The following is a 22,864-nucleotide window of genomic DNA, read 5'->3' on the forward strand; positions in this document are numbered from 1 at the left end:
AAATGAACTCCATGGTGTACTTCTTGTCATGCTCACCACTGGGATATGCATGGTAGCCGTAGTGTCATTAAGAGAAAGATGAGCTAGATCTGGGAAGGTAAAGCTGCCACTTGTGGGCTCAGATTGTACTGAGGCTCCTGGAGAAACAACATATGGAGGATCAATAGGGCTCACTGAGGGAGTCTCCATTTGTGATAGGGTTGGTTGGTTGGCCTTTCCTGTATCCAAGAATCTCATTAGGCCTGTTGAAGGCATGTTGATCCCTGTGTTCTGTCTTTCTAACTCGACAATCCTATGGAGAACATCACAGACTTTCTGTTGTTGCTCATCTATGCTAGTAGCACCCGATGTGGATTGTAGAACATCTAACCAACCCACATGATAGGTGTGTCGTGTGTACCGATCAGTTAAGGCTTCTTCTTGTAGGTCATACTCCCAATTTTCGTTTAGAAATATCCCATCTAGGCCTGGCGTGCTGGAGGTTTCCCTCACAGTGGAAGCATTATTGCTCCCCATCACTTGCCCCTCCGTGACTGCTACCTTGGGAACACTCGGTTGCTCGTCTGGCACGATTGTTGTCATAGGAGCCTTTGCTTTCAGGGCTCGACTTTGTTCTAGCCTTCGTAGGTTCTCAATTTCCCTCTCCCTTGTTGCTTGCATATAGCGTTCGATCTCTTGTACTTCCGCAAGACTCCTACCATCGGGTAGTAAAACCTCAGAGGGAGATAGTCCTAAAGGATCAGGAGGTGCAGTGGATGGAACATTCACATGCACACTCTCAAGAAGCATAGGGTCTATTTTAGGCATGAATGACTAATTTACCTCCCCACTCCCTTCATTTATTTCATTAACCGCATGTTCGGAGCGAGTAGCTCTACTAAGGGTCTCTTTTAAGCGGCTAAACACGCTGGACCCGGGCCGTGGGCCCATGGCATGCATGTCTTGACTTGAACTATCAGGGTTTGGTGTAGGATACCCCTCCATGACTTCATAGTCAGAGGAAGAATCACTAGACGCGATATGAGGATCTTGGGTCGCGCTACCTTGAGTCCCGGCCGAAGGTCCAGAACCTAGGGTGGAGGAATAATGGGTGCCCGCGTAAATGAAGGCACTACCTATATGCTCGTGCTCTAACACACGTCAGAGCGTAGGTTCATATGACTTGGATCCCTTAGAAGTGTCAGTGAGTGCCCGTGAAGGTTGCTCACCTAGTAATTTTGGGTGTTTTGCAACCCAAGTCTTTTCTTATTTATTTATTTTTTCTTTTTTTTTGACCCAGCTATAGAATAGAACGTATGATAGATCAAAACGATCGTCTCGGTCAGAGGGACGTGTCGTGCTTTACAGCCCTCCGTTTGGTCACTTTATGCCCTCGGAATCCCTAAAACCGTCAATTTCTAGTAGGGAACTAGGCCCAAATTAGAAAGTCTAAGGGTGCAAGTGGGAAGAGAAGGGAGGAGAGTGGAGGACTTGCCCCACATGCTCTCATTCCCTCTTCAGGGGGTAGGGTATATATATAAGAGTGAGTCTAGTATATATCATAAGACTGAGGACCGAGGCCTGGGCCTGCGAAAATGATCCCGATCCCGATCCCGATCAAAATTTTAGTGTAGCCCCCCAGTCACTCACGCTTAAATTTTTTAAAATTTTTTAATTTTTTTAACAAAATTATTATTATTTTTTTTTACAAAATTATTATTATCTTTTTTAATTAATTATTTATTATTTATTATTTTTTTGAGGCGACGATCGCGCGCGGTTTAGGTGACCCTTTCTTGGCCACACACACTATCAACACCTACCTAACCTCTCTGTCAACAGCTCACAGACAGCTCGCTACCTTATCTACTTACTAACAATGCTGCTAACCACTAATTAATCTACTAACTAATCTGTTAACCACTCTGCTAACTGCTTACTGACAGTGGGCTAACTGTCCACCTACTGCCTCTCTCACTACCTTACTGTGCAAAGACTATGTGCAGGCAAACCTTGACAGAAAACTGTGTACAGACTATGTGCAAACAGAAATTGCTAACTGTCTACCTACTTATTCATTCACTACGAACAAGCTAACGACTACTAATTGTGCAAAGACTATGTGCAAACAGAAAACACAACATTATGCAGAAATCACAGAACTTGCAGACAATACAAAAATTAACAACTTGCAGAAAAATAACTCATTCCTCTTCCTCTTCCTCTTCTTTCCTACTACAAACAACTCATAGGAGAAGCACAAAGTGCCTCTTGGGCTTAGTGCAGGGCGATTCCCCGGCAGCGGCGCTAAAAATGTGCGCTCCTTGCTGCACTGTCGAAGCAAGGGACTTGCCTAACACTGTGTGCGAGCCACAGACAGCTCCAAGCACACAACTAGCTTAACAAGTAAGCTCAAAAGAGGGCAATGGTGTGTCACTCACCGCTCTATGCTCCTGCCGTGGAGGATTCCTTGCCGCGCACACACACACACACACACACACACACACACACACACACACACACACACACACACACACACACACACATACACACACACACAAGGAGGTGAAGAAGAAGAAGATGGAGATGGAGATGGAGCAAGAGCACTCTTCTATTGCACAAATGAGAGAATGCGTGAATTTTAGGTTTAGTTGGCTTTTATATGAGCTCACCCCATTCACACTTGGGCGCCCATGCTTAGCCAACTAATCCCTTGAATGTCCCAGTTAGAGTGCGCCTCTCATCGGCGATCACTCTTACCCTTTTCCTATTGGACCGACAAGCCCAGTACCTAACTCTACCAAATAAATAATACAATGTCCACCGTAGGTTACAACGTCCGTCTCCTAGGTGATAGGGTGTCCGTGAGCCGTGAGGGTTAACACATACCACTCAACAAAAATAACTTCCCCCGAGGGATGAACATAATTGAAGTACTCATTTATTTTTGTTAAGCGTTTAAAATAGCTAGCCACGTGCTTCTCGATCTCGGCTTTTTCTTGGAAATATGCTGCTTTTGTATGGTTTTGCATGCAATGGCATAATTCAAATCATGCAGGGCAACCAACTGCAATTTTTCTTGCCCTGTGACACAGAAATGGTATCAAATAAAGACATCATAAAGGACAAGCAAAAAACTATTGAATTGTTGCACAGTAAAATAATATTGAAAAGAGTTTTTCCATTATAAATATCTAGAGGGATACATGCCACAGGGTGTGGAGCTTGCTAACACTACATAACTTGGACACAATAGGGAACAAATTCAACATTGTTTCTTGCAAGCACGTGAGTGAATGGATTTCTTTTCACCTCTGTTGTGTTTGTTTATGTCATCCAGGGTTCTCGGAGGGGGAACACATTTCTCATCCAGGGTGCTCGGAGAGGGAACACATTTCTCATCCAGGGTGCTCGGAGAGGGAACACATTTCTCATCCAGAGGTTCTTCCAGAATCTGTTCCAGGCCACCTTTTCTCTTTAATTTCACTTTGTTTACAAAACCCTGTAGGGGGCTGTCATCACCGGCTTCTTGCGCAGCCAGCCCCCTGTCAGTCCTGAAACCTTCCTCTTGAGCACTCTTATCTTCCTCTTGCATACTCCTAAGTGTTTCCTCTAAGACGTTTGTTTGATCATTTGTAGGGGGCTTGGGTTTGGGATGAGTATCATGATAAATCTTCATCATCATCATCTGTTTCTTTACCATCTACATCAGCCTTGTGTGCTGTCGCATGTTGTGGCATTACATCTGCCCTTTCCTGTTGTCCATCTAGCTCATCAGATTCATCATTACACAGCTTCTCTTATTTCCTTTGATTGACAGGTGTCTTGTTAGGTTATCATCTTGAATCATTGATACCTGTGTCTTCCCTTCACCCGTTAATTCTCATCGATACCATTATGATTGCTTGTATGCATAGTGTGACAAGTAGCATTCCATGTATGGTAGGCATCTATATCCTGTAGACATTCAAATTGTCTATGCTAACTATGCTAATTAGTATACAAAGTGTGCTAACCACCATGATCAATATGATAACTAGCATATTGATCATTGTTAGCATACAAAATATGCTAACAAGAAAGTGTGAATATAGTGTGTATGCTAAATAGCAGAGAATGTATGCTAATTAGCATATATAAAATGTTAATAGGCAAAATTGTGTGTATGCTAATGGTATGTTTATTATTGATGGTGTGCTAATTAGCATACATGCTATGTTAATTAGCATAAATGGTATGCTAACTAGAGGATAAGTTATGCTAATAAACATAACATCTCTGCTAATTAGTATACCATTTTTGCTGGTTAGCATATTGTGCATGCTAACTAAAATACACATTACGATAACTAGCAAAGAGGTATGCTAACCAGCATACAAATTATGCTAGCTAGCTCAAAATGTATGCTAACTAGCATAGAGATATGCTAACAAGCATACACATTATGCTAGCTAGCAAAGAAGGTATGCTAACTAAACTTTGAATGCTTGTTAGCATGCACCAAATGCTAGCTAGCATACAAGGTATGCTAGTTAGCATACTGAGTATGCTAATTATCATACCTTTTTTTATAGTTATCATACTTGCATGCTAGCCATCATATAAAATGTTCTAATTTTTATGCTAATTAGCATAATTTTTATGCTAATTATAATATTTTGTATGATGGCTAGCATGCAAGTATGATAACTATAAGAAAAGGTATGCTTATGCATGCTAATTAGCATACTCTTTATGATAATTATAATATTTTGTATGATGGCTAGCATGCAAGTATGATAACTATAAGAAAAGGTATGCTTATGCATGCTAATTAGCATACCTTTTTGCTAACTAGCATACTTGCATGCTAGACATCATACAATGTTCTAATTAGGATAAAATGTATGCTAATTAGAATACCCTGTATGTTACTTAGCACATTGTGTGTGCTAACTAATTTACAGGGTATGCTAATTAGCAAACCTTATTTAATAGTTAGCAAAATGTGCAATAATTAGCTTATTTAACATGCTGATAGAGAGGGGTGTTGCCCTGGCAGCAAAAACAACATTCTGAGCTACTTGGCCAGCACAATCGTCCTTTGTTTCCACGGAGCCCTCCTCTATTTTGTGACTTGAGGGGTGGGTATTACGCACCCTCCACTTTTCAACATAGGCATCGTAGTATCCTTTTTCTTGAAGGTCATGCAAATACTGGACAACAACTCAGCCCAATTGAACTGCATGATTGAGCCACTTGCAATTGCCACTGGACTGAATTGTTTTACAAAACCCTTCGCAAAAGCCGAATTAATCTCCGTGTTGGTGGGGGTCTTCTGGTACACCATGTAGTGCAGCTGAAGTACTTGGTCGTACATGTCGCTACAAATGCTACTGCATTTGAAGCAATATTTGTTGCGATCCTTTGCCTCTCTGAATACACTGGACCACTCCAAATCTGTAATCTTCTCCCACTTCACCAATTTGGGGTCATCACCATCCATGGAGAGGCCATGGACAACATTAAACTCTTCTGCTATTACACAAAAATTTTCCTGCAGTGGGATGTTCAGCTTGGGAGCTTTTCATCAGCTTGCACAACACACACGATCATAAGATTAAAACCTTACAAAACTCCACTAGAATAGGGCTATCAAGTAATTTCTACGTAGGCAATTGCACGAGCTCTCCTTAGATGCAATCATCTAAGCATGCACCTTGAATGCCTAAGGCAATGCACAAGCACCTGATCAGTGTGAGAGAATTCACAACTAGATTGCATACAGGGGCTACTGCAAAAAAAAGCATATAAGCTGAATGCATAGTCCTCTGTGTTGATTGCAGCATATGCTTAGCAACACAATTTTCTCATGGGTGAGAGGATTCACTAACAGATTAGTATTCAGGGCATGCTGGAGAAATGTGTCATGCTTTGCTTGATTTACAACTTCCAAATGTGGCCCCCTCATTGAAGAGAGAGAGAGAGAGAGAGAGAGAGAGAGAGAGAGAGAGAGAGAGAGAGAGAGAGAGAGAGAGAGAGAGAGAGAGAGAGTACCTGAGTCCTGGTTCCCCTTCCCTACATGCATGTACTTTGACATTGGGGATCCTTGGGAATTAGAAGCATTCAATCTTTGCAGGGTGGAGGAGAAGCAACAGAACCTTTGCCCTCGACTTCCTTCTCGGTGGAGTACTGTCAAGATTGTTGTTGGGGATGGCTGTCTCCAGTGGTGAGCTATCCTCCACTTGGGCCTACTGCTAGCCTTTGACTGCAGGCTTGCTTACAACTCGCAATTGCTTTCCTCCCTCTCTCTGACCTATGGCCACTGCGTTGTGCTTCCCTCCACGCTTCATGACTACACCACTACCTCAACCTAACGACTGAGCTTAACTGTTAGAGATTTTAAAGATATTACGATTCATTTTGTCAAAGTCCAAGTATTACACTTTGTATAGTTCATGATGGTGGCCCACACACTTGAAAAAACATGGCTATCCTATCCATGTGTTATGCTTACAAGATGTGCTTGTTGGCATATGTTAACTAGCACAAAAAGCGTGACACGTTAACATGCTTTCACCCACAAATGACATGGGAAGATTTCCTTTCACAATTTCATTTTCATATTGCTCACATTGCTGGCAAGCATAATCAAGTAGCCGATGCACTCTCAAGACGGCCGAGAGTGAATGTGGTTTCCATAGCAACTCACAATGATCTATCCTCTATGATAGATGAGTATGCTATTGATCCTGATTTTAGAGATGTGATACAACCCTTGCACTAGGGAAGAAAGAGGAGCCATTTACTTTATAGGATGGTTATCTTCTCTATGGCAATAGACTATGTGTTACTAACTCACTCTGTGAGAAAGTAATGTATGAATCTCATGCTCCTCCTTAGGTGGGGCATAGAGGGATTCAGTCTACCCTAAAAGGGATTGAAACATATTTCTATTGGCCCACCATGAAAGAAAACATACAAGAGTATGTTTCTAAATGTGTGGTATGCCAAAAGACGAAGTTTGATAGAGGGAAGCAACCTGGATTGCTTCAACCTTTGCCAATCCCTAATTCACCATGGGAGAGCATATCCATGGATTTTATCTTTGGATTTCCCATGGGAATACGAGAATATGGATGATAGTAGACAGGTTCACCAAACAAGCTCATTTTATACCTATCAAAAAGACTATCAAAGCCCATCAAATGGAAACCCTCTTCATTTCACACATCTTCAAGTACCATGGCTTGCCAATGTCCATAGTGTCTGATAGCGATCCTAGAATGACCGTTTAGGGACAAGGATAAATTTCTCTTTGGCCTATCACTTGCAAACGGATGGTCAAAGTGAAATAGCTAACCTAACAATTCTTGATCTGCTAAAATCCTATGTAACGGAAGTAGATCAAAGGTCCCAATGGGAGAAGTTCATTACCCTTAGTGGAGTATGCCCAAAATAACACTATACATACTTCCACGGGAAAATCACCTTTTGAGGTAATTGTGGGAAGATCAAAAAGTCCCCTGCTACTTAAGGTACATAGGAAGATCTTCGCTCTGCAGATGAGTATAGCCAAGACCTACAAGAATCTTTCCAAAAGATTAAGGATGCTATCTCTATCTCACAGCAAAGGCAAAAGGCTGCTGTTGATAAGCATAGAAGATCCCAAGCCTTTAAATAAAATGATTGGGTCTTACTCAAATTTCCCAAGGCTCTATTAAGGAACACGATGGGTAAGAATCCTACGGGACACCAAAAGTACTATGCTAAGTTAGCAAAAAGGTATTATGGTCCCTTCCAGATTCTTAGACCAATCAATGAGATGGCCTATCAACTCAAGTTGCCCAGCCATTGGCTCATACACAATGCTTTTCATGTGAGCCTACTAAATCCTTACAAAGGAGAGCCACCTCAAGAACCAACTATTGAAGACCCACCGGAGATTGAGGACCAAGAAGAGGTGTTGCAGCCCGAGTCCATTCTCCGACATGAAGAGAAGGTATTAAGAGACGGTAAGACTATCCAATGATATCTTATTAAGTTTAAGAATTATCCTTTTTAAGATGCTAGATTAATGCAAGGCATACAATTAAAGGATAACCTTAACCTTGTCAATGCTTACAATGCTTCCCTAGAGTAAGTAGATGTACAAATGTTTAAAATGAACAAAGTTTTTGTCTTATAAGACTCTCTCTTTATTTATTGTGCACAAATGTTAAGTAGTATGCATGCTTAGAATCAATTTTGTGGAGACAACGTCTTCCAAACACCAAGTAGAGCTTGTCACTCTACTATGAAAGATTGATAGGACTAATGCACAGACATGCTTGCGACAACTTAGGCTCTCAAGCACCAAATGGATTAGTCATCCATTCTGGAACAATGTCGTAGGGTAAGATAGGGATCCTCTACCCGCTAACAAAAGGACTGATGAATGGGCTTTATCTTCTCTACCCCATAGTCAAGGACGACTATGATTTCAAGAGAGAGGTAACGTCATAATAACTAATATCTAATTCTTCTAAATGGTTTTCTCATGTTAAATTGATCATTTAATACGGGGAAGTGCCAGGGGAGAGAAAGTTAGAATATTGGTTAAGCTGGCAGACCGGCCACAATAGGGATCCAAAGGAGGGAAAATAGGGATTCAAAGGGGGGGCCATCTGCAAAAGAGCAATGTGAAACAATGGGATTTAAAGACCCTAAGGTTCAGCCCATAAAGACTTCCAAAATGCTAAACTTCCAAAAATCAAAGGTTGTGTCCAATGGTCAAGCTTAGGAAAAATTGGATGCTTTGTGTGTGTACCAAAAAGGCTTCATGATTCCTACATAGGAGGGGGCGAGCCCTGTAAGTAGGGGATGAGAGAAACACACACACACACACACACACACACACACACACACACACACACACACACACACACACACACACACACACACACACACACACACACACTCACAAGCTTCCTTTACAAAAAGGAAATGAGGGACACATGTCACCTCCCTAGCCCAGATGCCCACAAGGTGCACTCAAATCCTATTGAATGGCCATGGAGGTGGACCAATGAGAATTAGGCTAGAGTAAATCTAGTTTAATTCATTTAAAAACACTAAATAAAAGAAATAAAAATAATTAAGCTCTCTAGAAGACTATTGGACAGTCTCCCAAGGGGTCCAATGAGCATTCAGTAGCCCAATGGCTTGCCTGATTCCTATTGGCCAGGAGACAAAGAGGTCCAATGAGAGTTTAGTTGCATTAATTAATTACCTAAAGCTCTCACAAAAGGGAAAAGGGGGACACACATCAGAAGGCTATCACTTATGCTACTTAGTTCTCATTGGATAAGCTTGGAGTGGTCCAATGGGGTGTTAGCATGAGTAATTTGCATAAGGGGTCGACCAAGAGAGAGAGGGGGCTGAATTTTTAAAGGGATTATCACACACACACACACACACACACACACACACACACACACACACAATCTCATTTATGGAGCAAGAAGACTCTCTCTCTCTCTCTCTCTCTCTCTCTCTCTCTCTCTCTCTCTCTCTCTCTTCTTCTCAAGCTTTAATAATAAGCTTATCACCTACTCCAAGCTTGTGAGAAGGGAGGCCTACACCAAGAACCCTTGGCTTTGTGATGAAAATCCAACCAAGAGCCAAGATTCAATGCATGCTCATCTCCTCTACCATGCTAGCTACTAAGCCATGCTATGCTAATATGAGTGATTATGTGAGGAGATGTACATTTTTCTTGTAAGACTACTTCTTCTTCCTCTCAATCTACCCTCATACCCCGCTATCTCTCACCATCTTCGAAGGTGTGTGAGGTCTTGGATTTGAGACCGTGAGGGACTTGATGTTGTGTTTTATAAGTGTTTTGCTTAGTGCTTGAAGCTTCCATCTTCATTGCACTAGCTAGTTTTGAAGGAACACAAAGAATTGTATTGTAAAATGTCTCTCTTGATGGGAGAAACCTATAATACAAGGCCTTTTGGAGGGGGGACCGGCTCCATGTAAATCCGGTCCTCAACTGTAATCAATACCTTAATTTCTCTCTCTTTTGAAGTATTGTTCATGCTATGTAACTAGGTGTTATGCTTTTTGTTGCTCTCTCTCCAACCCAAGCACTCTTGTTATTCTCATTATAAATCTATTCTAATGAAATGCTCACTATGTTCATGCTATTTTCCGCTACACAAAAGTTACTAGGTCATCAAATGTTACACCACATTTCAAGTATGAGCCAAAATGATCAGTGATAACTTAGAAAATTGTCAAAAAACGCAAAGAAGTCTTCCAAAGCAAATTTTGAGTTACGTGTCACATTTTTTGATCCAAATCACACCATATCTCATACACAGGGTCTATATCATGCCTAGAACCAAGTTGCACCAAAAAATGTTCATTTTGATGAAAAGTTTAATAATCAAAATGGGGGAAAATTGCAACTTTGACCTTATGGGACCAAAGCACATGATGTGCCAAGGCCACTGACCAAATTTGAGCTACTTTGGATCTCAAAATCTCAAAATCCTTTTATATCTAGTGTTTCAAAGACAGAAAGCCTAAATATGGCACCATTTCCACCCTATGCACTCAAATGAGCCCAAACTTCAGTCAAAGTATCTAATTGCTATATATTTCAAGCCTATCATGCCAAGAATGCAAAAAGTTGGAAAAATTCTTCAGTTGTAAATAATCGCGATCATTTACTTTTATTGAAAAATTTTGTTTGGACTTTATGATTTTGATCTTTACATGTTTTTATGCATCTATGGATGTTCCAAAATTGATTTGAAGCAAACTGGACTCAATTTTTCAACAATTCAAACTCAAGGACATTTCAGAGCAGAAATTACAAAAAATTTCTAACTTTGGCACTGACTTTCCCTAACAGGAGCAATGCAAGATGCAGAGAAGGCCAAGAAAAGGGTATCCCAAAAATAAAAGCTGCAAGAGATGCCACCGTACCAACTGGACCCAAGTTCAATAAAGAATGCCAAGGCAGCATACTTGTCTAGAGAATAGCTTGAAGAAAACAACACCAGAGTTTTCATAGGCAGGTTCAAGAGTGAAGAAAGACTCCAAGTAGATGCAATTACGAGCGAAAGAGATCTATGAGCAAAAGAGATCTATGATGTCGCGGCAAAGCCTGACACAAAAGAAGCCAACAAAAGGTTGGGCCTCAGGGACTTCTACGACCATGAACCATGTGGTGTAGATTTTCAGAAAGCCTATGAGTTGTTGGCTACAATTAAAGAGGATGGATTAGCCCAAATCACTGACCAACAAGGGCAAAAAGTAGAAGTGGTGATCAAGAAAGAAATTGTGGCCGAGGCACTGAAGTTTTCGACACAAGGGATGACAATGAGGGCCCGTGATGACAGGAAGACAACAGACACTTTCACCAAGGAGACTGTGGTAGAAACCTTTGCCGACCTCATCCAAAAGCAAGTGGAAGAACTAGCACGGTTGTATCATCAGCACTTCCATTTTCAGCAAAAAGACCGCCAAGGTACACCACACCAAATCATGCAATTACGATTGCATTCACCCAAGTGTTGAAGTTGACAACCATGCAACCAATTGACCACGTTCAGTATGTACTATCAACACTAAAGGGCACCAAGCAAGAAGGTAAAATCACGTATCTGGGTGCACCTAAGGTATTGACAAGAATAGCATACCATGCTATTGCATGGCAGACAATTTGTCACCTCCCCCAGAACAGAACACGTGGATTGTGTCTGCACAGTCTTCTCCAAGAACCACCTGCTCGTCAAAGAGAGTTTACAAATCTGATGAAGAATTTGCAGAAAGTTCTCATGAGGCTCATAGCAATGAGAGCTCAAATAATGAAGAGAGGAGAGCCAGGATGGAAGAGATGAAGAAGAAAGAAGTGGCTGCACATCAAGAAGAACCTCAACAAAAGAAGGCGAGGTTTGAAAGAGAAAAACAAACTTACAAAAGAAGCCGCCAAGCTACAAGTGAGGACCCGACAAGATGGGTTCCAAGAGATATAAGAGGACCCCAAACCAAGAATCGTGCCAGGAGAGAACCGGAAGATCCCAAGGATTCTCTTGAATGCATGTACATGGAAGCAGAAGCCTTAAAGCTAAAAGAAGCTGAAAGAAAAGCAAAGGAAGATGCGGCGGAGCAGCAGAGACAAGATGAAGCGATCCAACAAAGTGAAGCCCAACACAAACAGAGTGAGATGTCTCCCAGACCATCATAACCATATACGTAACAGGAATACCAACCGATGCCAAACCCTCCACCTTCACCAACCTTTAGATCCAATGAGGGGAACGAAGCCAAAGAAAGGGAGCCTGAACTAGAGGAGGCAAAAAATTTTGAGCAACCCAAGGCAATAGAAACACAAACCACCCCTTCTACAACCACCCAATAGGAAACGGCCGAGGCATCCACAAAGCCTCATGAAAACAAAGCAGCCGAGGAAATCGCAACGCCTCAAGGAGAGGTAGAACCCCGCAACAACCACAAGCTACCACAGAACCACCCAAAGAGCTACAAGCTGAAACGACTGAAACATCCACACAACCTATAGAGTCAGAATATTGGTAGACAAATGATGAAGTCATTTTATAGGTAGACGAATATGCCAAGAAGATGCAGGTAATGACCGAGACAATGCAAACATCGGCAGTTAGTCGTAGTGCTAAAGCTAGAGCTGGAGATACTCATCGATGCTCTACAAGGAGAATTAGATGACAGAATGAATGTCATCTCAGATCTGCAGAGATAAATCCAAGAGCTGAGAGCAGAATCTGAACAACACCAGCTAGCCAAAGAGAAGCAACAAAAAGAAATGGAGGAGCTAGGCAAACTTCTCACGAAGTTATCAGATGCCTGCAAGACCAAAGACCAATAACTGATAGAGGTAACCAATGAATTCTTAACCACAATTATGTCAGTACAAAAGATCCAAGTGCAGCTCGACGTAGAAAATGCCTCTCTGCAATATTCAAAGCAAAGGATCAATGATTAGGTTACCTTCTTGACACAAATAATGAAAAATCCAACAGTTGCCTCGATCAAAGGTACATATGAAATATATAAATCTTTGGAAGAGAAAACTAAGGATCTCGAACTTGAGCTAAAGCTAGAGCAATCCCAAAGAAGAGACCTTGCACTGATGCGGTTACAAAGAGAAGAACAACTGCTCAAGGAGATAGCCGAGCTCAAGAGAGTCAATTAGCTGTTGCGAGAGGGACAGTCAAAAACACAGGAAGAAGATGGTACCTCAGAGCAACCAAATGTTGAAATTCCATCAGTGTCTTTTGCTGAGATGGAAACACAGCCGACAGAAGGGCTAGGAGGAGAAGAAGAGTTTCAGGTACCACTAAAAAATGTTGAGCAAGTGTCCATGGTCCAACTGTCTAAAGCTGAAGAAGATTCACTTAAAGAACAGGTTGCTCAAGAGAGAGATGAACAATGGAAATCAACGATGGATTGGGAGTTGAGAGTTCTCCATTTAGTTAATGTCACTCAACTCACTCCCAACAACCAAATCAATGCACAATGGCATAAAAAATCATTGCCATATCCCTTGATTAAGGTAGAGTTTTTACAAGTTAAAGAAAAATTACTTAAAGACATGCAGACAGAAGGCACAAAGGAAGTCCACCCCAAGTGGAGAAAGAGCTGGCTAAACAAGAATCCATGATATTTGATACTGTTCACAAGAGCACCTGCAGCCCTTCAGAAAGACCCAACCTTTTGTCCTCTCCCACGGGTAAGGACATGGCAAGCACATGAAGCACTGATTAAGAAGCAGCCTACATGGCTCAAATATCCAAGATTGCCAGCTCCAGAGCAGGGAACACCGACAGAGGAATACATAGTGAAAACCCTAACGGGCGCCATGACATTCTTCAAAAGTCTCCCTGATCTCTCATGTGCCATGCTCTACAAAATTTGCCGAATGCTGCTCACATGCATTGAAGCTTTTCACGAGCCAGAGCAAGCAGGGGCATTGTGGATGTCATTCCTTGAGGGCAATAAGGGTCTTTTCTACGACCTAAGTGGCCAGCCTTCCGAAGAAGTTCTTTACGGCTTCTACAACCGATGCATGTTCTTACCTTCTAGCAATATGTTGGTGTTTGAGGAAGCATTTTACACAGGGTTCTTCACTTAGCGAACGAAAATATTTGGGCCAGTGATAAGCAACCTAACCTCCAGATTTTTTGGCTACTGAGCCGTTGACCTCAAAAACAGGGTCACCATGCAGTTCTTGCAGGTTCTAGACAAAGAAAGAAAGATCAGATATGAGAAGGCACTCCATGCACTTAATGACCGCCTCGCTAGCCGTCAACCCGAAGATTACTTCAACCATAAACCTATGTCAAGGGACGACATAGGCAAGGAGGGGGGGAATGTTAGCAGCAAGCTAACTTGGATACCATTTTTCGGAGCTCTCATTGTAAAAATATTTATTATTTTGATGAATCGGGAATATTTTAACTCTTACTTTCCAGATAAAATTTGTAATTGAGATGAACTGGGGCTACAAGCTTCCAGATTGTATCAACCTGTCTTTAGTTAGAGCTTCTAGATTATTAGTTTTGACCACCAAAAACCTTGGCTAAGGTATAAAAGTCAATTTTTGTAAGTTTTTTATAAGTTTTGGTAAGCTCACTTCTCTCCTTCTCGTGCTTCCTACTCCCTCCCCGGTTGTCACATTGCAGTCGCATCTATTGCGTTGCAAACGCAACCATAGGTAAGATCTCTACGCATTGATGTAAGCATTTCACTGTATTTCATAGCTTTTGGTGTCATCGACCCAAGGCCTAATCTCATCATAAGTATGAATTTAAGCTTAAAAATCAGAAACTAAGTATAGGCGGGGTATTGGGGCATCATTGCTAAGCATTTAGATGCATTCTGGGTCGAAAACGACTTGGTCAAAAACTCACTGCTGTTAATAATCACGATTTTTTCACTTGAACTAAAGTGAGATTTGAGACCATAAGCATGTTGCTTAGCTCTTATAAACATTTTCTAGAAGTTTTGTTATGTTTGGATGTCGTTTGATGCTGTAACGGATGTGATTTGTTTGCCGATGAGTGATTAGCTTATGGTGATTTCAGTCATTTGAGTGTAGCTTGAGTTAAATGCGAGTTGTTTGTTGTTTTTCAAGAGATTGACAACCTCTTGTAGCCTCTATGCACTAGTCAAGTCAGCTTCGTCCCATGGATTGACAATTATATTCGTGGTTCTTGCTACGTTTGCAATAAGATAGGAGTGAGGTTAGACACCCGTCCCACACTTTGTACATATAAGACTCTTAGCAAGGGTATAAAAGGAAAGTTTGTAAGGTTTTGAACAACTAGTTCTTATTATCGTAAATAAATAGACTTTAAATAGACAAGGTTTCTTTGTACATCGTGAGCGCTCTCATGCTATCAAGATTTTATCTCTTTGCACTACATCACACAGTTACCGGATGGACAAATCGAGAGCATCAGCACGTTAGTGTCAAAGAGCTCTTCACATCGGTATCTATCTTGCAAGCATTTCACGAGATCCAAGCATCGACTCCCACAACCTTTCAGGTGACATATCTCACTATCCGAGCATTATTTTGAGATTACGTGAGTTGCATTAGATTCCCAGTGCTTAGAAGCACCTAGAGGAGTTTGACAACAGATTCAACGACGTGCATTTTTGCCTGCTAGCAAAAATTGCAACTTCCCTAGTGTGTAGATTTTATGTGTGATGGTCTAGAAGTGTTCTTGACCTAGTAAGGAATGTGCCTACCAAGTTTGGTGTTGATTGGATTTGATGTGCTCTTGGTTTTGCATGTCTATATGTGATTGGATCAAAGAGGTAGAAATCAGGGTTTGCGTAGTTAGAGAGTTCATAGATTGTCTCCACGGAGTGTATTGTGCTAAAAAACGAGATTGAAAACCTCTTGGCATGCCTCCATGCCCTAATCGAGTCACTTGCTCCCTCGAATTGACATAGTCTTGGGACAGTCTCTTGTTAGATGTGATAGATGCAGTAAAAAGCCCCCTTAGACATTTTGCCATTGCCGGTGAACGAGTACCTAGACTAGCACGAACATATACAAAGACCGACAAAGTTACTTAGATAAACTAGTTAGATAGATTAGGATAGGAATGGAGATCGTGGCACCCTTGGTTTTCATGTTTTTTATTAGTGAGTTTATCGTCATAAGAGTGGTTGAAAGATAGAGTAAATAATTGATCATAGGTTTAGAGCTTGATGCGTAGCTTTGTGGCTCTTAGAGCAATGAAGTTCACACTAGCCTGAAAAAACGTAAATTTTAGTGTTTTCATAGTAAGCTTTTTTTGAGAGTTTTTTTCTTTTATTTTAGGAATAGGATAAGTAGATGCATCTCTCAATGACCTTTTATCCACATTTTGGTTGAGATTTGTGTTAGCATGTGCTTCATATCAGAAAATCAGCAAAAAGAGTGAACAAAAGTTGCTAGAGAGGTTGAGTTCTTAGTTTGAGGAGAAAGGAAATTCACCTAAGGAGTTCGATTTTTGTGGAAATTTTGATTTCTTGTGACACATTGGACCTACAGTGATAGTCACAACCTGTGAAAAATTAAAATTTGGAAAAAATTGTGATTTTTCTCATTGACAAGAAAAAATCACATTTTTTTTCTTGACCTCAGATTTTGATGCAAATTTTGCAGTGAAATTTTACATAGAGAATCCACTAACCAATTCTAGCATACTTGTATAGTCAAAAGTTGAGAAATCACTCCACAAGTCAACCCTAGGAGAAAAAAAATGTATTTTTCTTCCCACTCCTTGCTAGAAAAAGAATTTCTAGCCAAGATTTATTTCAGTGGGAGGCCCCGATGCAAGGATCACCCTCATCAAGTCCAAATTGAAAAAAAATTTACCAGAAGCAATAGTAGAGGAAAAAATCGCTTTTTTCCCAACACCCAGCTACAGGAGGTAGCATTTGATAACATTTGGGACAAAGATTCTTCTTAACCCAAGAAAGCAAGCCATCAAATCAAAAGTGAGGTTGGACTCATAGTGAGAGGAAGTTAAACTCAAACCAGTTACCCAAACATTGTGAAATTTGGTGAGTGTACTCTTCAAAGAAGGTAAAACACTTGAGAATTGGAAAATTTTGAAAAACGTTGCTAGAAGTAGGAGTAGAGGAAGGAAATTACATTTTTCTCCCAGCTACCTGCAAGAAGAAGATTTTTTTGCCAAGCTTTGGACTAGAGGGGGACCTTGATGCAAAGATCGCACTCATCAAGAAAAAAGTAAAATTGGGATTTTGCACATCATGCTAGACCAAATCCTAGTCAAAAAGTGCCAAAAGATGCTAAAATTGGCGTAGAACACTCAAAAGAGTTCAAAACAGAACCAAAATTGGTAGGTAAGACCTATAGAGAGTGAGGAACCTAACAAAACAAGAAAAAATTCATTTGGGAAACTTTGTGTTGATCTTAGGAAGAAAATCACATTTTTTCTTGACCTCAGAAACAAGTGAAACATAGTGTGCTCACAGGCCTTCGTGTGAGAAACTCACTGGTCTTTTCAAAATCTGGGCACTCAAATCATAGGTTAGGTCCAAACAGTCAGCAAAGGACTCTAAACTACCAAAACGAGGTTTTGGGGATCATCTGGAACTCCAAACTGGACCAGAATTGGTGAGTAGACTATTCATGAGGTGAATAACCTAGCCTAAGGGAAAGAATTTGAAAAAGTTTTCAAGAAAGCACCTTGAGGGAGAAAATTGCATTTTTTTTCCAAGTACTTCTCAAGGTTGTTAGAATGGGCTCAAATTTGGTGTGCTTGTAGTACATGATGTATTAAGTGAATAGTTAAAATTTTTTGTCAATTGGACATTGGGGTGGCAATAAACAAGCAAAACAATTTGCTATTAGAACAGGCTAAAACTACAATTTTTTGTGTTTTCCTTGACCATAAAAGATCAAAACTTGACAAATAAGGTATATTGAGAGTGAGGAACCTAGTGAGCTCAGCAAAGCTGAAAAAAGATGCAAAAAATATACTTTGAGGAAAAAAGCAATTTTTTTCTTGACCATCTGCTGCTACAAGAGTCAGAACTTGAGAAGACGTGGTGAACTTGTAGTGCAATTCATATACATTGCATTAACTATGTTTGGGCTAATAATACCGAACATAGCTCAAGCTACAAGCAATTTTGTGTTGCAAGTGAAAACTAGCTTTCACTAAAAAGATCATAACGTTGACATATGACTCCGATTCCAAAACTTCTTTTATTAAAACATAGCTTGAAAGCGGCTCTACAAATGTTAAAGTAATTCTTGACCTAAAGTATATCTATGGAAACACTTTAATTTGATGGTTTGAGAAAACATCATTTAAGGCCTCAAATTTCCATTTTCTTTCAAGGGTGTCCACTGTCTGAAACTAGCTTTTTGGTAGTGCTGGGAGAAAACGGTCAAAATGTAGGATATGTTTTCTATCTTGACCACTGGGAACAACTAAGATAAGACCTTAGGAACAAAGAAAAGTCTGTCTTGAGATATACCATTTAAGAGCTGACATCTGCAACTTGAAAGGAGAGCTAGTTTTCTGGGTTGGCTTAGCATTTTTGAATATTTAATCGTATACACAAATTTCACACAAGTTCTAGACAAGAACACAAGATTCAAAGAGAGTTCAATAGCTTCCGGACAAGCTGAAATAATTTTTGCTTGTGATTTCATGCTTTTAAGATCTGGTATCTTTTATACCTTGAAGGCTAGGTCACAGATAGAAATTGAGATTATAATTTCATTAGACAAGAGCATCAATTAGGAAATTATAGCAGAGCCTATGGAAGTCCTAGAACCAATCATTGAGGACTACGTGTCTAATACAACTTCATAGTCTTCTGGTTTCTACAAAATGGCTTATGATCTACAAGAGAAATGATATGACATAGCTAGTTCTAGACGAGTGCCACTAAAGGCAATGGATTACAACTGAACTTAGTGTACCAATTTGAGAACCAATTTGAGGCAAACATCTATGCAGATCCCTATAATCACTTTGTATGTCAAATTGATAATCTTCCAATGAAATTCATTGAAGATCCAGCTGTGAAGTATCTAAATGATAGATATGTGGATCGCATTGGTGTCACTTATAAATTGGTAGAGTATCTAGACCTAGTAGAAAACCTAGGATGAGTGGTATCATAAAACCAAAGAGATGCAATGCCAAAATGATGGCCATTGCCATCTTCATAACTTCTCATGAAAGTACATTCCTTGAAAAAAAAACACAGGGACAAATGATACATCCATAGCTCTCTATTGGACATTCATAGGAGAAGATATCAACATGTATAGAGGTAAGTCCATTGGATACAAGGCGGTCACGAAAGACAAGATTCTATATGTTTTTGCTTCACTAGCTACAGACACTGTCTTAATCTTAGACAAGTTTGAATACAAATTTGAAGCAATATCAAGAAACGATTTTTGAAAGACCACTTTTTGTGGGATTCCAGTGAATGTCCAATTGACAATGCCTAGTGCTCCAAGTGTAAACCTAGATCTAAGAACCTTAAAACCCATCATTGGAGTTTTTGAAACACCGACAAAGCTGAGAGAATAACTAAGCATCAGAAGAGTAGATTCTACCACAATAACAACTAGAATGGAGGATACTCATCTAGAGAGAGCTGCAGATAGAGGAGGCTTTACGTCTGTTATTACAGGGTCACCTATGCCACACCTAGTACTGAGCAAGAGTAGTGCTAGATGTGATTAAAAGAGAAGTACCAAGAGGTGTACCTAGAGCACCATCACTTACCATACATGAGGATGCTTTCCTAGTAGCTCTGAGAGTGATGAGATATGTCATTGAGCCAAGGTCCATGCCTCCATCTCAAGTTGTAAAATGCACGACATTGAAGTACAATGAATCAGAGGATCCCCATGCAAATTCAACATGATTCAAGCTGGTATTGAGACCTGAGTACATAAAAAATTTCCACATCCACTTTGAAGGTTTTGGACTAGATTTGGAAGGCACTTCCCTTACATAGTTCCAACCTGTGGAAAAGGAAGACTAGGAAACATAGAGGCATTATTGTAAGACTTTGTGGAGGAGTTTTCCATGCAAGAAATTAAGCCCAATAGAGTGTCACAAATCTATTATTTCAAGCAAAAATATAATGAGAGAGTACGAGACTTTACATTGCAAATCAAGCAATATATTGAGAGATGTCCACCACAAGAGAAACCCCATGAGGATTTCCAAGTAACATTGTTCATTGAGGGGCTTACAAACGAGCACCTCAAGAAGGATTTGCCCTTGAAAAAAATACACAACTTTAGATGAGGTCACAAGATATGCTGCCTATTTAATAAACACAGTTGCACGATCTACGGAGAGCTATCATAGGAAATGGATATGGATTTAGATGACTCACGAGCTACAACTAGTGATGTAAATTAGTGAGGACAACACTGATATAGCAACAAGTGAATATGGATCATCTTGCTGATGAACTTATGAAGAGGTGGATTGGACCTTGAGAGTCCAAAACCAAAGAATACCACCATTGAGACATTGCTTGACATGTGGAGGAGACCATCCTATGATACATCAATGTCCTGTGTTGCCACAAATATATCCTAGAGAGTATTGGTATGCCATTGAGCATAGGAGGACTAACCACACCACTGAGGAAAAGTTACTACAATAGAGGTCAAGTGAGGGAAAGGCCTTATCAACCTAGTCTATAGTACCAGTGAGTCCTTAGTATCATCATAATAGGCCAGAACATGCCACCACCAAGATATGCATTAGGATTAGTAACTCCACAACTAGGCGTTCAAAGATCAAGACCAGTGTTTGGCCATCAATCAGCACTACCAATAGTGAGCACCAAGCAACTGTGAGGTCTGTGTATCGAGACCAATACCAAAAAAAAATTGGGTATGCAAGCCCACTTGTCCAGTGTCTAGCTCGTGGGTACAAGCCCTATAGCATGCAATTCAGTTTCAGTTGCAAGTTAAGTTTGCATGGCCTCTTTGACTTTGTATATACATTGTAAGGTTTTAGAAAGTACAATCAATAAAAAAAAGTGTGTTCTGTATCGAAGCTCTCTCTCTCTCTCTCTCTCTCTCTCTCTCTCTCTCTCTCTCTCTCTCTCTCTCTCTCTCTCTCTCTCTCTCTCTCTCTCTCTCTCTCTCTCTCTCTCTCTCTCTCTCTCTCTCTCTCTCTCTCTCTCTCTCTCTCTCTCTCTCTCTCTCTCTCTCTCTCTCTCTCTCTCTCTCTCTCGCTCTTTCTCGTTTTCTGTTGTACCACAGTATCTCTCCATGCCTCCATAGCATAAACCCATCACATGGTATCAGAGCAAGGTTAGGCTTGTGCTCGAGAAGCTTGGCGGCGACCGCTACCTTACAGAGGGGAACATGCAAGTGTCGACCTGCAACAAACTGATCAAACCCGGCATCAATTGTTTTTCCCTGGCCTAAGCAACATTTTTTGACACTTTAGCGACTCTAAATGGGCTTGTATAGCCCCCGCCTTGAGCACGTCTGTGGCTTCGACCTGTCGCCTGCACCATTTCTGGTGTTATAGAGTTTTTTTATTTTATTTTCGCACTAAAATTAAGTGTCCACTTATTTTTGGTCCAAACTCCCTAAGTCAGTGGGAATTCCCACCCTTGGTTACATTCCGACTCCGCACTCAATGATTGGATAGGAAATTGATAATTTCTTGAAGGTTTAAACTGAGAATTTTCCGACCAGCGGCAGTAATATCAACCTGTTGACAAACTTGGCTCCCACTCTCAGAATATCACCGCCTCTCAAAACACTACAAGCTTCTAAAGCCTTCAACATGGCATCGAAAGTCGACAAATATAATGGATCTGGTTTCCACACTTGGCAGATCAAAGTTAAATCTGATGCGAAAAAACCTATGGAATGTGGTCAAGCCTCTCACCCAATGAAGCAGGCACTATAGCTACAGTAACTCGAGCCCTCTCTACCGAGCAACAGAGGAAAGACGAACAAGCTTTTGGTATCATTCTAACTTCCTTAGAAGACGACTTTATTCATTATTTGGATGATGTTGATTTTTCAAGTGCTGCATCAATAGAGTTAGAGAAGCTTTTTGGTGCCAAAGCTAAGTATTCCAAAATGAGTTAAAAAATGGAATTATGTTCTATTTGCATGCGTGAAGATGAAAACATCGTAGCTTTAGCTAATAGACTGAAGAGCATCAAAACACAGCTCCTTTATGTTGAAGCCCTTGTGCCAGATGAAGATCTTATGGCTGTTTTTCTGAATAGCCTCCCTGAAGAATTTTGTCAAATTGTCACTATTTTAAAGGAGAAGGATCCTCTACCTTCTTTGGATGGGATTGTTAACTCATTGCAAGAAGAAGAGAAACGAGTACCACGAATAAGCTCTTTCGTACCAACTGCATATGTAGCCCGTGGTTGCACTTTAACTGCCAATTCCACCAGGTCTACTACCAACACTAGACCTTGTGCTATATGTGGACGCCGCAATGATCAAGCCAAGGATTGTTTCAACAAAAATCCTTGCACCCATTGTGGAAAGACTAATCATTCGTCGGACAAATGCTTTAAGAAGAACAATCGACAGATCAATATGGTTGAAGGTGATGAAGATGATGCAGCACCAATGTTTTTTTGTAGAAAGTGATGTCATGTAGTTTGTTTTTCTTTAGTCTGTCTTTATGTTTCCTTTATGTCAGTTATTTTTCAATAATTGTATGGGTTATAGACACTACCACAAAATATAATGGTAAGACCACCCTTTTGTTGTTTGGTTGAGTTATGGTATGTCTGACATTGATGGTTGTTTGAGGGAAGTACACACACACACCTATGCTATTGTCAAGAGGGGGACTTCTACTCATGGTTT

The 22,864-nt window shown here is 40.6% G+C and overlaps 1 pseudogene; it reads right to left on the reverse strand.

Annotated features, from left to right (window-relative positions):
* Positions 1-3,641: 3,641 nt before the first annotated feature.
* The window catches only part of LOC147460223 (tubulin alpha chain-like), a 59,405-nt pseudogene continuing 40,182 nt past the window's right edge, over positions 3,642-22,864 (reverse strand).

This window comes from Adiantum capillus-veneris, chromosome 4, assembly GCF_014529385.1.
Source record: "Adiantum capillus-veneris isolate H3 chromosome 4, ASM1452938v2, whole genome shotgun sequence".
NCBI lineage: Eukaryota > Viridiplantae > Streptophyta > Polypodiopsida > Polypodiales > Pteridaceae > Adiantum > Adiantum capillus-veneris.